Raw genomic sequence first — 18,356 nt, forward strand, 5'->3', positions numbered from 1 at the left:
ACAAGCAATCTCACCACCCTCCCCCTGTCTACGTGGGACATGACTGCCAGGGGTGTGGACCTTCCTGGCAATGTGGGACAGAAATCCCAGAATGAGCTGAGATTCACCATCAAGGGATTGAGAAAAACCCTAGAATGAGCTGAAACTCAGCATCAAGGGATTGAGAAAACCTTCTCGACCAAAAGGGGGAAGAGTGAAATGAGACCAAGTGTCAATGGCTGAGAGATTCCAAATAGAGTCAAGAGGTTATCCTGGAGGTTATTCTTATGCATTGAGTAGATATCACCTTGTTATTCAAGATGTAAGGGAGAGGCTGGAGGGAACTGCCTGAAAATGGAGCTGTGCTCCAGTAGCCATGTTTCTTGAAAATAATTGAATAATGATACAGCTTTCACAATGTGACTGTGTGATTGTGAAAACCTTGTGTCTGATGCTCCTTTTATCTACCTTGTCAACAGATAGAGTAGAATATATGGAATAAAGATGAATAATGGGGGAACAAATGTTAAAATAAATTTAGTTTGAAATGCTAGTGATCAGTGAAAGCGAGGGGTAAGGGGTATGGTAGGTATAAGTTTTTCTTTTTGGTTTTTTTTCTCTGTTTTCGTTTTATTTCTTTTTCTACTCTTTTTATTTCTTTTTCTGAATGGATGCAAATGTTCTAAGAAATGATGAATATGCAACTAAATGATGATATTGTGAATTAGTGATTATCTAAGTTAATTTTTGTTTCATTTGTTAATTTTTTAATTAATAAATAAATTTTTTTAAATGATATTGTTGAAATATATATACATATATTTATATAGAAAATCACAGACTAAAAAACAGTATACACCATTTAAAATTTTTGTGTGAATATCCATATATGTTCTAGGTTGCTAGCTGCCAGAATGCAATATGCCAGGAACAGAATGGCTTTTTTAAAGGGGAATTTAATAAGTTGCTAGTTTATAGTTCAAAGGCCAAGAAAATGTCCCAATTAAAACAAGTCTATGGAAATGCCCAATCAAAGGCATCCCAGGAAAGATACCTTCATTCAAGAAGGCTGATGAAGTTCAGGGTTTCTCTCTCAAGTGAGAAGGCACATGGCGAACACAATCAGGGTTTCTCTCTCAGCTGGAGGGGCACATGGCAAACATGGCATCATCTGCTAGCCTTCTCTCCTGGCTTCCTGTTTCATGAAACTCCCCAGGAGGCATTTCCTTCTTCATCTCCAAAGGTCACTGGCTGGTAGACTCTCTGCTTCCCATGGCTATGTCGTTCTGCTCTCTCAGAATCTCCTGGCTTTCTCTCTTGTTGTTCTCTTTTATGGATTCCAATGAAGTAATGACGACCCATCTAGAGTGGGTAGAGACATATCTCCACTTAATCCAGTTTAGCAACCACTCTTGATTGAGTCACATCTCCAGGGAGATGATCTAATTACATTTTCAAGCATACAGTCCTGAATGGGGATTATAAGAAACAGCTGCCTTTACAAAATGGGATTAGTTTTAAAACATGGCTTTTCTAGGGTACATACATCCTTTCAAACTGACACAGCATACAACATGCATTAAAAAATTCCACCACTAACATTTTTGGTGAGGTCATTTATAGTTGATTGTCTTCATTTTCCTTAATTTATTTCCAATGAACACATATTACAAGCATCTAATAAAAACATTAAAATGTTTACATGAAGACTATGTTTTGGTAAAAGTTAAAAAAAAAAAGTCGGTCAGAAATAGATTGAAAAGGAAACAAAAGCAAACAGAGAACAGCTGGATTTCTATGGTATGAGAGATTTGCTCTCTTTTTAAGAGAATAATAAATGACTCCCTGCAGGTTTAGAGCTCACTCTGTCATATAAAGATTCATCTTTGTGGCTATCATCTCTTTATTCTTCTGCCAAGTGGAAAGAGAACAAAGCAGTCAGAAGAAATGATAAGGAGCTTAAGCTGATCTTGGGGTAAGAGAGTAGGGAGTGGGAGAGGAACTAAGTTAACTCTTGAAGTACTTTTTTGTCTAGCAAGAGAATACTCTGGCCTTGATTAAGATAAAGGAAAAACAATCATTGAACTCTACATCACGGGTGGAATTTTTGAGACTACAGGATGGTATGGGACTATCTTGGCAAGAGACCTTTTATGAGAATTATATTCAGAGTCAGTTGATTTCATATAAAACCAAAATGTAATATACCTTGATATGTGGCAAAAGTATTATATTTAATTTATGTTTTTGTTTGTTTTCATTAAAATCTTGTCTGATATGGGTATCTAAATTGGTGTTTAGCAATACCCTTGCATGTATTTTCATATAGAGAAGAAGCTAAAAATGTGTGACTCTGCCTCTTGACTAAGGATTCCTACTGCTGAAGTCCAGTTGTTTGAATCTTGTGGCCCTAATAAAGATAATACCAAACATAATTTCTAGCTCTGAAATCCAAAGGAATAAACAATACCAGAATGTTGAGTTTGAAACCTTAAACTATAATAGAAACATCAAACCCAGCAAAACTCTTATACCCATGATTAATGGACAAATGGCTTTTGCAAGGTTGACTATTATTTTTAGATTTGGGGCAATAGCTTGTTTCTTTGATAAACCTAGAAGTGATTACTTCTTCCAACTGAATCACGTATTCCTTTCTTCCTACAAACATCAAAAATGAAAATTATTTCTCAGGAACTCCTCTTCAATTTAACAATTTAAATGATGGTAAGGTGTGAAATCTAAACAAATTTATTTGCTTAAACTTGTTTGCTAGTGGCTGATTCAATCCATAACATGCTATGTAATTAGTTATAGGGTTGGCTGCTAGGCATGAATCTTTGGCCAAATGAGGGATAAAGTGACCTCATCTCCCTGCTAGGCTCCACTCCTGTAGGTGACTGTTTTTAGCCCCATACAGAAGCTTACTATTTGACATCAACCTTCCTATATTCTCTTTGTGTTCTAGATCTTACTCTTGGCCTTTTCTGCCTTGATTGACACAGTGATTTGTAAACTTAGCTTTGGATTCTAATTTTGGTTTATTTGGTTCCTCATATTTTGGATCCTATCTTTGGCATAGTTTTTCTTTTTCCATCCTAGGCTTGTAACTCAATTCAAATTCCTGAACTTGACACTCTCCCTCTCCAAACCCTACCCACACAGCTCTTAAACTGAGATATTACCTAAACCCTAGAGACTAAAACCCCCCAGGGATATATTAGCTCAGGTAGAAAAGCAGCTTTCTTAGTCTCTAAATAGAATCTCTTCTTAGGTGGAGGGTCTTCACATAAAAACCTAAACTTGGGATACATGGGTGGTTCAGTGGTAGAATGCTTGCCTTCCATCTGGGAGACCCAGGTTCAGTTCCTGGACGATGAACCCCCCCCCCCCAAAAAAAAAACTAAACTTGTTAATCCAAAAGACATTATGCAAGAGTATCTGTTTATACAGGCTTTTCCCCCAAGGGGGCAAGAAGAACCTGCTAAACTAGTTGCCATCCTTGAATTAAGAAAAGACATGTGATACACATTTGAACCTGTCATTAAAAAAAATTGCAATTTTATTGAAATATATTATATATTCACATACCAGATAATCATCCAAATTTTATAATCAGTGGTTCACAGTATCATCATATAACTGTGCATTCATCATCACAATAGAGTTTTGAACATTTTCAGAATGCCAAAAAAAAGAATAAAAGTGAAGAACACCCAAAACATCCCATATGCTCCCCCTTCCCTTATTTATTTTTTGTCCTTTTTTTTTTCTTAGCCCTCTGTCCATACACCGGAAAAAGGGAGTGTCAGTCACAAGGTTTTCACAATCACACAATCACATCTTATAAGCTCTATAATTGTTCAGTCATCTTCAAGAATCAAGGCTAGGGTGGGCAACGGTGGCTCAGTGGCAGAATTCTCACCTGCTGCGCTGGAGACCCGGGTTCGATTCTGGTTCCTGCCCATGCCAAAAAAAAAAAAAAAGAATCAAGGCTATTGGACTACAGTTCAACAATTTCAAGTATTTCCCTCTAGCTACTCCAATACACCAAAAACTGAAAAGGGACACACTATATACTATATAAGAATAACCTCCAGAATGACCTCTAGACTCTATTTGAACTCTCTCAGCCACTGACATCTGTTTCATTTCTCTTTTGAAACCATCTGTCTTTACTTTAATGGTCACCTCCTCATTTACTTCCCAGATACAGACACACTTGCCTGCACTGTTTTGCCTAGTTCATGGATAGTTTAGTAGGAGGAACTAAGGTTTCCCTAGACCTTAGTTCTGTTCTGGTGTCCAGGTTCACCGTTCACCCTCTGATTCTGTTACCACTGATCAGTCCAGGTATTACATGTATCTGTGAGCATGTGAATGCACATGAGGTATCAAGAATATGCTTACTCAGCATGAATTTGGCATGAAGCAGAACACTTGTGTAAAATTTTACTGTGAGTATATAAGTTTGATGCCAATTTGAATTATAGCATTAAATTACTACCATCCATATTGTATGAGTTATTTGGGTTTCTTAAAAAATGAATTCCTGAGGCATCATTATAGCGCTGTCTGTTTGGAAATGCAAATCCTTTGTTTTGTTCAATATGAAAAGACCTTAATCACAAGTAAGTTTCTCATTAGCCTGCCACTATGCCTGAAATTTCTCTATTAGATATTCATATCTTTATGTCTTGAACATGAGGCCCCTATTAAAATGTGCATGTGCTTTTGTGTGTTTGTATTTTTAAATGTTGGTAATTATCTGGAGATAGTAGGATTATTATTGGTGATTTTTATTTTCTTCTTCACGTTTCCCCATCTTATAAATTTTCTGCAGTGAGTACATACGGTTTTAGTATCAGAAAAAAAATGCTATTAAAATATTTTTACACCCAAGGATGGTAAAAATCTAAATCTGTTATCAGACATCACCTTATTGAATATATATTTCTCAAACCCTTTACATTAATGCCAAGTAGCTAGAAGCCAGAAGCTCTGAGAAATAGGTATAAGATCCTCAAAGAAAGAAAATCTTGATATTGTTAATTTCTTGTCCTTAAATAATGTTTATTTTATTATACGTAATCACACATATTCTTTTGTATGTATCAAATACTATATTAGAATACTTTTTATAATTAAATAAAAGAATCCTGAGAGCTGAATTCCTTATTTTCTTAATTTTGCCTAGGCCTACTATGACAAGATCCATACGAAGAATTCTTTATAACTAATGCTGTTATGTAAGTAGCTTTTCTAAAAACAATTCAGAAACTAGAATATGTAAGACTGACCCATTTATGCTAAAGTTTACTCCATGCTATGGTGAAGTTTAAACTACTGAAATTCAAGTTAAAATAACTATGTTACAATTTTACACATCATATGAATATCTACTAACATAAGATTGATGATTCTTTTTGATATCAGGTAAATTCATCCTTGATATTATGGGAATTTGAGATTAAAGTAAGGTTGGTTCCTTTTTTTTTCCAGGTATATTCTTGGAGAATTGACTTGTTTTCCATTTACTTATTCATTTATTCATTTACTCACGTATTTCCTGCCCAAAGTGCAAGGCAGTATGCTAAATTGATGCTGGGGATAGTACAGTTAACGAACCAGATACAGTCCCAGCCCTCATGGAATTTACAGTCTGGTATGTTCTTAGCCGATCATCCATACAAACTGTATCTTTTTTAAAAAATAAAATTCAACCTTTAGAGTACCAATTTATCTTCACTCATTTATTTGACACTAGTTGAGTGTCAGTTATGTGTAAGGAATTGTGTTAGATAAGAAAATAGATATAGATCCCATCCTCAGGGGCCTTACAGGTAAAAGTTACTAGAAAGTAAGAATGTTGAATTCAGCTTCCTTATTTCCATTGGTTTATTTTTCTATCATCTTTACCTATCATGTATCAGGATTAATTATAATTAATCTATGCTTATACTGGCTTTTCCCAGGATTGAAGGGCAGTTTTCATCACTTTTAGCAACTTTTTTTTTAAGCTAAACTTAAATAACTGGGATATACAATGACTTGAGAGCTCAGAGATCTTCTCTATCCTAGGTCTGGCCAATCTTGGTCCATATTTTTGTGAAGCTAGTGTTCCAGCTGTACCTCACTTCTCAAGCTTTAATACATAGACAATCTCAAGGATCTTGTTAAGATGCAGATTCCGATTTAGTAGGTGTAGGTTGGGGCTGCGATTCTGCATAATAAGCTCACATGTGATGCTCGTGCTGCTGGTCAACAGACCCTACTTTGAATACTGAGGAGTTAGACCTCATCTCCTGGAGGAGATAGAACGGGGCTTCCCCATCTCTGTTGTTTCTGTGTGAGGGCTGCTCTCCCTCACTGAGTACAGCCTCTCCCCAGCTTGACATCATTTTGATAAGCATGATCTCTTCTCTATCCCATCCCTCAGCTCTTCAACTGAATTTCTTGTTCTGAAGACTGAATGTGTTCTCGCTCACAACTGTGTGTTCCTGGCCAGTGGCCCAGCTCTCCCTCTCAGTAAGGATCCTATGGGCTGTTCTTGAGGTGCTGCCAATACTGTATTGCTTCGCCTCCCTATCTCCCTCCCCGTCAAGGAGACCTGTCTTTCTGGGATACATGGTAACCAGATCCTTAATTTGTATTTATGGCCCATTAACTACCTTTATCTAACAGATAAGAGAAGATCAATGAAAGCCAGCTGCCCTTTGTTCGAGTTGTTTCATGCACTTTGATGTAAGCCTTTCCCCTACTCTTTATCTTTATCCAAGTTTGCTGTTTATTTTATAGAATTGGGAAAGTTTAGGGCCTGTTTTGATCTTTGTTCCTTAAGCTAAATTCCTTAAGCTCTGGAGTGACTGGTAAACATTTTAGAAACCAATAGCTGCTGGCTTTTATTTTAGCCGTTTTAGGACCTTAGAACTGTAGATTTTGAGAACAGGAAGGGGCCTTTGAAGGAATTTTAGTTCAGCGCCTTCACCTGACAGGTAAGGAACAGAGGCCCATAGATTTCTACCTTGCCAAAGGCTGCACAATAAGGGCAGACTGGGACTTTGAGTCTTCTATACCTGTTTAAACTGTGGCCCACAGAACACTAAGAAGCTGCTTAGACATGGTTACACTGAGTTCTTTTGTCTGGAGATGAGTAGAAGCAAAGGCTTCCCTCCATACCTCAACCAAAGCACTTCCATTTATAACACTCTCATCTATTTCACATGCTAGACTTCCAAATTATATTTTATTTGAAGAATGAAATTTTATATCTGATTTTTTTAACCATTGCATTTCACTATCCTGCCTTAATCATTATTGCACATTTGCAGTTTAAGTCACGTTTTTCTTTCCTCGATGCGATTGCAGTTTGTACAGAGCTAAAACTCTACGTCTGAATGCTAAGGAAATGAAACCTGACACTTAGAATATCTAAATATAATTTTTAAATATTCCTTAGTGCTGGAATTTTGTCATGAATTCATGCTATCAAAATGAAAATAAGCTTTATTCTTAGAAAGAGCCTGCATTAGTTCGTCCTGTCTGTTATATATTCACAATAGTTTTTCAACCCTTACATTAGAAATGATACAGAGTCATTAACTAATTTTCATCTGAAACTCGGTAAAATTTTTTCACAGCTTTATTGAGTTATAATTTACTTACCATACCAATTTAAAGTATACAGTTCATTAACTTTTAGTATATTGATGTGGTGTGCATCCATCATCACAATTAATTTTAGAACATCTTCATCACCCCCAAAAGAAACCCCTGCAAACCTAGTCATCAACTCCCAATCTTCCCATTTCCCCCAGTCCTTGGCAACTACCAATCTACGTGCTGTCTCTCTTGATTTTTCTATTCTGGACATTTCATATAAATGAAATTATACAACATGTGGACTTTTGTAACCGAATTGTTGTAGTATAATGTTTTTCAAGGTTTACCCACATTGTACCATGTATCAGTATATCATTCCTTTTTTTAAGCTTTTAATCACAAGTTTATTAAAAATTTCTATCACATAAGTATTTAATTACAAATCACTATTTTCTTAATTAATTGAAATGATTGTATGTTTTAAAATTTCAGTTATGTTAAATTACATAATTTAATATTTTTAAAACTTTTTTTATTGTATAGTACAACATATACAAATCAAAGAAATAAAAAGCAATAGTTTTCAAAGCACTCTTCAACAAGTGGTTACAGGACAGATCCCAGAGTTTGTCATGGGGTACCATACAATCCTTTCATATTTTTCCTTCTAGCTGCTCCAGAATATATGAGGCTAGAGGGCTTAAGTACTTTGTTATTATCACAATCAACTTCTTTTCCTTTTTTTTTTGTGAAAAATAACTTATATACAAAAAAGCTATAAATTTCAAAGCACAGCACCACGATTAGTTGTAGAACAATTTCAGACTTTGACATAGGTTACAATTTCACAATTTTAGGTTTTTACTTCTAGCTGCTCTAAAATACTGGAGACTAAAAGAGATATCAATTTAATGATTCAGCATTCATATTCATTTCTTAAGTCCTGTCTTCTGTGTATAATTCCACCATCACCTTTGATATTTCCATACCTCTCTTTAGGGTTGTTTGGGCTATGGCAAGTCTAAATTTTTCATATTGAAAGGGTCTTTCATTAATATAGAATAGGGAGATTGAACTATCTGATGTTCTGGAGAAGCTGGGCTAGGTTTCAGGACTTATCTGGATCAGGGACCCATCTGGAGGTTGTAGGTTTCTGGGAAGTTACTCTAGTGCAGGGAACCCTTGTGGAATCTTATATATTGCCCTAGGTATTCTTTAGGATTGGCTGGAATGGTCCTGATTGAGGGTATCAAGGTCTACCTGAAGCTTGCGTAAGAGCAATCTCCAGAGTAGCCTCTCGACTGTATTTGAACTTGCTCTGCCACTGATACTTTATTAGTTACACTTCTTTTCCTCACTTTGGTCAGCATGTAATCGTTGATCCCATAGTGCCAGGTCTGAATTCATCCCTGGGAGTCATTTCCCACATCACCAAGAAGACTTTTACCCCTGGATGTCATTTCCCATATAGGGGGTAGGGCAGTGATTACACTTGCAGAGTTGGGCTTAGAGAGACTGAGGCCACATCTGAGCAACAACAGAGGTCCTCCAAAAGTAACTCTTAGGCATGCCTATAGGTAGTCTAAGCTTCTCCGCTACCTACATAAGCTTCAGAAGAGTAAGGCTCTTGACTGAGGGCATGGCCTATTGATTTGGATACCCTTAAAGTTTGACACAGTATCAGGGGATTCTCTGAATGTAAGGTTTAATAGTTCCATATTCTTTCTTCCCTCCCTCAGGGGACTTTGTCAATACCTTTTTATTATCTGCTTAATATACTCTATGATGTAGCCAGGCATTACAATAATCTATGCAGGATTAAAGGACCTCTTTCTTATTCTGGGCTCCCTGTGTTTCAATTTTTCAAATGAGCTATATAGATAAATTGAGTTAGATTATGCGCTACAGAAAATTTCAGTTCCAGATCAAATAAACCTTTCTTCCAATGGTCTCAAAGAGTATGTGTGATTTAAAAATGTAGACACTGCCTTTCTTACCACTGTGTTCTGAATTACTTTAACCCCAACCTGACTGGCTTCGTTCTTATCTGTAATATCAGGTTATATATATATATATATATATGTATATATATATGCTTACAATCTAGACCCCTGTTTTCTTATAAGCATTTTCTAAAGGTGACCATACCATTGTTGTTCTTTTGTTCTTGGCTTATTTTACCTCACCAAATGTCGCACATGATCATTCACATCATTGTGCAGAATTTTATATAATGCCCTAGGTGTTCTTTAGGATTGGCAGGAATGGTTTTGGTTGGGGTTTGGCAAGCTATGATAGGCAGCAGTGTCTAACTGAAGCTTATATAAGAGCGACCTCCAGAGTAGCCTCTCAACTCGATTTGAACTGTCTCAGCCACTGATACCTTATTTGTTACACTTCTTTTCCCTGTTTTGGTCAGGATGGCATTGTCCATCCCACCGTGCCAGGGCCAGGTATCGTGCCTTTTTATGCCTGAATAATATTCTATTATATGACTATATCACATTCTGTTTATCCACTCATTAGTTGATGGACGTTTGGGTTGTTTCTACTTTTTGGCTATTATGTATAGTGCTACTATGAACTTTTGTGTACAAGGGTTTGTGTGGACAGGTTTTCAATTCTGTTGGGTGTATATATATGTAGGGTTCAAATTGTTAAATCCTATTGTAATTCTATGTTTAAGTTTTTGAGAAACTGCCAGGTTATTTTCTAAAGTGACTGCACCATTTAACATTCCCACTAGCAGGTATGAGGGTTACAGTTTTTCCACATCCTTGCCAACAGTTGTTTTTATGTCTTTTTGATCATAGCCATCCTAGTAGGTATGAAGTGGTATCTCATGATTTTGGTTTTCATTTCTCTAATGGCTGATGACGTTGACCATCTTTTCATGTGCTTATTGGTCATTTGTGTATCTTTAGGAAAATGTCTATTCAGATCTTTTGCCCAATTTTAATTGAATATTTGTCTTTTTTATTGTGTTTTAGAAGTTATTTATATATTATGGATACAAGCCCTTTCTCAGATATATGATTTACAAAAATTTTCTACCATTCTGTGGATAGTCTGCTTGCTTTCTTGATGGTGACCTTTGAAGTACAATAATTTTTCGCTTTGGTGATATCCAATTTATCTGCTTTTTCTTTTATTACTTGTGTTTTGGATTTTTAAGAAACTATTTCCTAATCCAAGGTCCTAAAGATTAACATCCGTGTTTTCTTCTAAGAGTTTAATAATTTTAGCTCTTCCATTTAAATATTTGATCCATTTTGAGTTGATTTTTGTGTTTGGTTATGAGATAGGAGTCCAACTTCATTCTTTTGTCCCAGCACCATTTGTTGAAAACACTCTATTTTCTTCATTGAATTGTGTGGCATCCTTGTTGAAAATCAATTTGCTATAAATATGAGTGTTTCTGAAACTCTCAATTTTACCTCATTGATCTATATGTCTATTCCTATGCCAGTACCACACTATCTTGATTACTGTAGCTTTGTAATAAGTTTTGAAAAAGGAAGTGGAGTCCTCCAACATTTTTCCAAGATTATTTTGGTTCTTCTGTGTCCCTTGCATTCCCATTTTATTTTTAGAATCTGCTTATCAATTTCTACAAAGAAGCCAACTAGGATTTTGATAGGAACTGTGTTGAATCTACAGATCAATTTAAGGAGCTGTTATGGATTGAATCATGTCACCCACAAAGACATGTTCAAGTCCCAACCTCCAGCCCTGTAGATGTAAACTCATTTGTAAATAGGATCTTGAAGGATCCTGTTAGCTAAGATGAGGCCAAACTGAACAATGTTGAGCCTCAATCCAATATGACTGGAGTCCTTATAAGCAGAGGAAATTTAACCATAGTAGTGGAAGACAGGAGGAGACAGTTGGGGAGAAAAATGACCATGTGACAGATGTAGAGACTGAGTTAAGTAAGCCACTACCAGGATGCCACAAAGTTTGGAGAAAGCATGATCCTGCCAACAATTTGATTTTGAACTTGTAGCCTCCAAAATTGTGAGACAATAAATTTTTGTTTAAGCCAACTAATCTGTGGTATATGTTATAGCAGACCCGTCAAAATGACATATATATTGCCAAATTTATAATATTAAGTTATTAAGTCTTCCATTTTATAACCATGGGGATGTCTTTGCATTTATATAGGTCTTCTTTAATTCTGTACTTTTCAGAGTACAAGCTTTAAACTTCTTTTATTGAATATATTTTTAAGAATTTTATTTTGATGCTTTTATAAGTGGAATAGTTTTCCTAATATAATTTTAGGATTATTCATTACTAATGTATAAAAATGCAATTAATTGTTTTTTATTGATCTTGTACTCTGCAACCTTGCTGAACTATTAGTTCTAATAGTTTTGGTAGATTCCTTAAGATTTGCTATTTATAAGGTCATGACATCTGCAAATAGAGATTGCAGTACTTCTTCCTCTGATATGAATACCTTTTTTTTCTCTTTTTCTTCCCTAATTGCCCTGACTAGAACTTCCAGTACAATGTTGAATAGCAGTGGCAAGAATGACATCTTTATTTTTGTTCTTGATCTTATGGGAAAAGCTTTTAGTCCTTCACCATTGAGTTTGATGTTAGCTGGGAGTTTTTAGCCATTTTTATAATGCCACTGCATAGTCCAGTAGAGATGTTTGGACCAAGGGTGGAAATACAGAACAGAGGTCAGAGAAGAAAGCTGGGCTACACTGGGGAATTCTTAGCATTCATTTGATAGTTGAAGTTGTGAGAACCAGTGAGTTGACCCAGACTGGCTGAATAGGATGAGAAGAGGATTGGGAATAGACATTTTGGGAAACATTGACCTTTAAGACACAAAGACTAAAAGGAGCCCTCAGAGCAATTCCTCCTAAGAGGAACCCACAGACCATGCAGAGTTACATCATAAAAATACAGATTCCCAATTGCTATCCCAGGTGATTCTGTTTAAAGAGAGCCCTTAGGAGCTGTATTTTTTAGAAGCTCCACAGGTAATTGGATTCTCTGACCCATTTGATCTGTACCTCTGTTCACAATACTCACTTTGCTTTGAACACATTTTTGTCTTCAGAAAGGTGATACTTAGGCTGACACATGAAGAATTCCTTGGAGTTATCAGGTGAATCTTCAACCAGTCTATCAAGCCAGGAATACTGGAGTCATCTTGAAGGGCATTCTCATTCAGCCAATTTGTTGCCAAGTCCTCTCAGTCATAGTATGAAACACACATGTCTTTTAAACCTGCCTGTCTTTTTCTCCCAGTTCTTGGTTAGGTATCCTTTCCCTTGTGTCTGGTCTATAACACTTGCTTAAAGGGCCTTTATCTTTCTCCAGCTAGTCTCTACATTGCCACCAAAATTGTCTTTTTTTTTTTTTTACCTATCTCTTCATATCTTTGTTGAAAAACCTCTGATTGCACCCACTGATGATAGGATAAAACCCACCCTCCTTTGGTTGATGAGGCTCTTCACAACCTGCCTCCAGCACACTTTTCCAGCCCCCCCCCCAGCTCCTGCCACCTTTTTCCTTGCACACCACAGTCTAACTGTATTACAATTTACCTTCTTCTCCTTTCCTTGGATAGTAATCTCTGATATCCTTCAAGATCCTGCTTAGATGTTCTGTTCTATGTTTTCACATCCTCTGTGTCTGTAGCAGTGCCTAGGAAATGGCCAGTATGATTCCTGAGAGATTCAGAAAGAAAATATTAGAAATTCTATTTGTATCTTTTATCACCCTTTAAAATTTACCTGTGATCTGTGTATGTGTTCTTTTAGTATTTTTATTGAGATGTCGTCACATACCATATAGTCCATCTAAAATATACAATCAGAGGCTCACATATATCATCACATTGTGGTGTATTCATCACCATGATCATTTTTAGAACATTTGCATCACTCCAGAAAAAGAAATAAAAAGAAAAACCCCATACATCCCATACACCTTACCCTTCCCTCTCTCATTGACCACTGGTATTGCTCTCTACCCAATGTGTGTGAGTTTTTAATACAAAGGCAGAACAGTGTAGTGGTTATAAGTATAGATTCTGGAGCTAGACTGCCTGGGCTTAAATCAAACACTTACTGGCTGTTTAATTTGGACAAGTTACTTATCAATTCAGTGCCTCATGTTCCCCGTTAGTAAATGGGTATTGTTCCCGTTATCTATTGCTGCATAAAAAACCACCCTGACATGTCTTGGCTAAAAACAATTTATTATTATCTTTCAGAGTTCTGGGGTTTGACTGATCTCAGCTGGGTAGTTCTCCGTTATCTGTTTGCAGTCATGTTGCAAACACTCATGACTAAGTCATGAGTGACTGTGGCAGGAATTATCTGAAGTCTTCTTTACTCACAGATCTTAAACCTGGACTCGGAGGGCTATAACATCTGACTCTGGCCGGATATTTCTCTCTCCATATGACCTCAGTGTGTCTCACTTGGGCTTCCTCACGTTGTATCTGGCTTTCTCCAGAGTAACACTTTTAATGACATACTTTGGAAGTCCCAGAATGTCACTTCTGTTGCATTCTATTGACCAAACAAATCATAAGGCCAGGCAAGATTCAAGCGTAAGGATAGGAGACATGTCAGACAATTTGCAAAAATTTTTAATCTTCCAAGATATTATAATAATAGTACCAACCTCAAGGCTGTTGTGGGAATTAATTGAGTTAATAGCATTGCTTAGAACAATGTTTGGCACTTAGTAGGGACAAAAAGGAAAATTTTTAATTCTTGTTATTATGTACATGGATGTAATTGATAAATAGATACATATTCCGATATATGCTCTTTTTTTTTTATGATGGAGTTCATGAAACATTTTGAAGATACCACTCTGTAATGTCATTTGCCAAGTTTTATTGCTAGGTGTTATTATCCTTCACTCGCTACTCTTTGAATTCCTCAAGATCAGGGACTTTGTCAAGTTTTATTTATTCTGTAGTACCTGGTAGGTACGTGGCACAAGGTAACTTCCCATTTATTATTTTTAAAATCAATGAATGGACAGGATGAATGAAATAGGATGACTAACCATCTTGAGTTCCATGGGACTAAGGAGATGCAGAACTCTCACTGCTAAAACTGGGAAAGTTCGAGACTGGGATAAGTTGATCAATTAGGAATAAATGAATGAATGCATTTTCCCAAAAAGACCTAAGTTGAAACATAATGGTAAAGTTCATAGGCCAGTCCACCAAAGCTTATTAAACTCATACATCATGTTCAAATTTGTTTGTTTTTTAAGTCTTAGGATTTTTCATTTATTATTGTTTTAAATGAAACCTTACTCTGGAGCACAGTATACATAAAGTAGACCTGGACTGTGCTGAAGTGCAGGCTTTGACTTTTTTTTCCAGTAGGCTTTGACTTTTTTCCCCTCTTCCCCTACTGAAACTATGAAGCACCTCTAAAAAACCTTATGGCTTCTCTTTGAAAACCACGGATGTAGTAAATTGTAGCACCAGCTCCCTTTGAAGCCCCTGAAGTTTGACCATTTGGTGCCTCTTCATCTTATATTCTGGAGCCTGGAGCCTGTATTTGCCTCTACCCTGAGCCTTGCTCCTCTGTGGCATGGTTGGTAGGAGGTGGGTAAGGGAGGTGGACAACTTCAGAGACAACAGAGAAAGATTTCTAGCAGGAGAAGAGAAGATGGGCTCCCTCAGGAACAGGGGCATTTGTGAAAAGGAGAACCTACCAGCAGCAGTAGGGCTCAGGGTAAGAGGAGTGAAGTAGCAGAGCCACTTGTTTGTGCTGTCATTTGCAAGTGAGGAAATGTTTGACTTTATAAACATTTTATCTTTCCCAACTATTTTTAGAGGGAAGTGTTCTTATGTGTATTAAGAACCTTATAAATGGCAGGTCAAAATGGCAGTGACCATGTTCCAGGCTGCACTGTGGGGCTTGAGAACGGGCATCCAGCTGGACCACTTGCTACGACCTCTGAGTCAGAGCTGGGGGCCACCTGAATACCCCAGCTTTGTGGAGTCTGTGCTTGAATACCAGTTTGTGGAACACCTTATACCTCCTACCAGTATTCCAGAGCCCCCCCCCCCCCCAAACATGAACAGTATCCCACTTCCAGTGGCTGGCAGCGCCCTCAAGGCTCTCTACACAACTTGCCCTATTTTGTGCAGTACTCTTAGATGTGCAACATTCCTGTCTACAGGGACATCAAACATGGCAACCATCAGATGACAGTGATCAGGAAGGTGGAGGTGCAGGTGGGCCCTGCAGAAGGATGTGGAGGATTTTCTGAGCCCACTGCTGGGGAAGACACCTGTCACCCAGGTCAACGAGGTGACAGGTACCCAAACATCAAGGGCTATGTTGACCAGCAGCTCAAAGCCTGACTCCTGAAGAAGGGCTTCTGAGGCCCCACTGAGCAGCCTGTATTATCACAGCATCCCCACAAACTGGAGACCTTCGCGGAAGGAGATGGGTGTTGGAACCAAGGAACAAGGGGTATTTAGAGACCAGATTTTCTTGGACAGGGTAGGGTGAGTTGAGGGATAAAGGGCCTAAACTAGGTCTTGTCTGCATAAAGGGAGAAAGGGGACTCTGTACAGGTGTCAGCACTGGGGGAGGGATATCTACATTAGAGACCCACCAGGAACAGCTGAGCTAGTTGGGGGCATTAGCTGCTATACCCCATTTTCACTTTCCCTTCGTTGGGGCTCCTTGGCCTCAGCTATTCAAATTCTCGAGGTGGTAACTACTCTTCTAGTGGAAGTAATAGCCCAACCCAGTTTAGGGGAGGGCAGCACAGGGCAGACCCATCAGGAACACTTTTTCCTTGGCCTTCTGGCCTTCCTGAGCTCACTGCTACCCACATTCAAGTCAGAGCTGGCTTAGTTGGAAACAGATTACTCAGGCCTACATCCTGCAGGTCTTAACAGGGCTGGGTGTAGGGACACTGAGTGCCCCTCTCAATCCTGGGCTCTTTGTACCTGAGTAAGAGATAGAAGGCCTAGCTAGAGTTCTTGTTTCTTTCCAAACCAGAATTGGGCTTGACTGGCTTTCCACAATTCTGAAAATGGAAGTTTCAAGAAATTAAATGATTTGCTTTGGTTAGTCTGACCACAAGGGAGTGCCTGTGAGTGTCCAATACAAAGCCACCCACCTCAGCCTGGTTACATGGTTTCAAGGCTGAACAAGAAGTTTGCTGGCAGGAAGATGCTAGCTTTTGTCATGCCATCCTATTCCATCCCATCCCATGCCAGGTCCCCTTCTTTGGAGTCTCAGAGGCCAAACACTAAGTCCTGTCTTCTACCTTATCAGACTTGACCCCACCACCAACTGGCTAAGGCAAGGTTTAGATCCTGACTCCACTGCATCTCTTCTCTAAGGCAGGGTACTTGACCTCTCCAAAGCTCAGTGTCTCCATGTGTAAAATGGGCCTGTCTTCCTACTAGTTCACTAATTCAACCTGACCAAGGACAGTGCTGGCTGGCCTATGGGTAAAACCCTCCCTGCTGGAAGCTCCAGACCTCTCTCTAGTCTACTGCCTTGACAAGGAAAAGGAGCCTGACACACTGACCTTATGATACCAGCCCCATCAATTGTTAATGTAAGTTTTTATTTCACTGTATATACAATTAAAGCTATTAAAATTTGTAGAATATTTAGAAATTAAAAAAAAAGAACCATATAAATATGAACAACCTTTGTCACAGTAATCCTGCTTCTAATTCCCACTGATAATAAATGTGTGCAAAGATATATGCAAGATACTGATTGCAATTTTATAATAGTAAAGAACTTCAATAGTAAGTGATACTTGTACTGAGCTGTAGAGCATGATTAGGAATTAGCCAGGTCTGTAGAGTGGGGAATGGGAAGAAGGGAAGTTGTCTCAATTAGAGGGAACAGCATGTGCAAAGCTAAGAGATGTGAGAGAGGCTAGTGTATTAGAGAAGTATAAGAAATTGGAAATTACTGTAGTAAAGAATACACTGTGAATGGGGTAAGGATGAGGCTGGAAAGAAAAGGGTCAGAGGCCGATCAAAATTATAATGCCTATTTTTAAAATCATAGTAACTTTACTCTTTGAGTAAAAAGTACTTTAGTTCAATATGTATATAGGGAGAGATAAGAACTCTAGCTCTGTATGCAGGAAATTCAAACCAAGGGAAGTAGTGAACTACCCTTGAGTTTAAATGTTACTTGAAACAATAAAATAAGGAAGATTAACAAGTCATGCTACTTTGATGTCAGATAAATTGTCTGTATGTATAATACATTGGTCAAAGTTCAAGAACTGGTTATCTTTATAAAAATACTGCTCTCCTTTTTTGCAAGGTCATCACAAAATTTCCAGAATTATTTGGGTAATAAGTTTTGTTTTCCATGCAAAAAGTTTAGGTTTTAGCCAAGTTCATTGTAAAGCAAAGTTGTACACTTTGCTACTGGATTTACATAATTTAAAAATTGCTCCAAATTTATCATTACCATAGTGTCTTAGTCATTACTTGCTGTTGCTACTACTTACTTACATGTTCTTAAATTCCTCTTACACTTCCGGAGAAGATGGCGGCTTAGTAAGACGCGCGGATCTTAGTTTCTTCTCCAGGACAGCTACTAGGGGAGTAGAAACTATACAGAACAGCACCCAAAGCCACAACAGAGATAAAAAAGACAGCGTACCCCATCCTGGAACGGCTGGCTGGCTGAGAGGCCGCTCGGGTGAGATCGCCGAGGCGCGCGGGCTTCACCGGGAGGGGCGGCAAGCTGCCGGAGTCACTCCCTTCCCCCTTCCCG

At 37.9% G+C, this 18,356-nt stretch overlaps 1 long non-coding RNA gene and 1 pseudogene across 2 annotated transcripts; one reads left to right on the top strand and one right to left on the bottom strand.

The window, feature by feature from the left end:
* Positions 1-851: 851 nt before the first annotated feature.
* On the bottom strand, positions 852-13,447 carry LOC143660871 (uncharacterized). Of its 2 annotated transcripts, XR_013164289.1 has the most exons (4): positions 13,152-13,447; positions 12,634-12,793; positions 3,905-3,939; positions 852-1,341 (listed from the first exon to the last, which is right to left on the bottom strand). It is a non-coding gene; the product is annotated as an uncharacterized LOC143660871 (long non-coding RNA). The 2 variants fall into 2 exon arrangements; XR_013164288.1 differs by lacking the exon at positions 852-1,341 and having other exon boundaries at positions 3,510-3,939.
* Positions 13,448-15,464: 2,017 nt separating this feature from the next.
* On the top strand, positions 15,465-15,970 carry LOC143660878 (large ribosomal subunit protein mL49 pseudogene; annotated as a pseudogene).
* The last annotated feature ends 2,386 nt before the right edge of the window (positions 15,971-18,356 follow it).

This window comes from Tamandua tetradactyla, chromosome 2, assembly GCF_023851605.1.
Source record: "Tamandua tetradactyla isolate mTamTet1 chromosome 2, mTamTet1.pri, whole genome shotgun sequence".
In the NCBI taxonomy this organism is placed as follows: domain Eukaryota; kingdom Metazoa; phylum Chordata; class Mammalia; order Pilosa; family Myrmecophagidae; genus Tamandua; species Tamandua tetradactyla.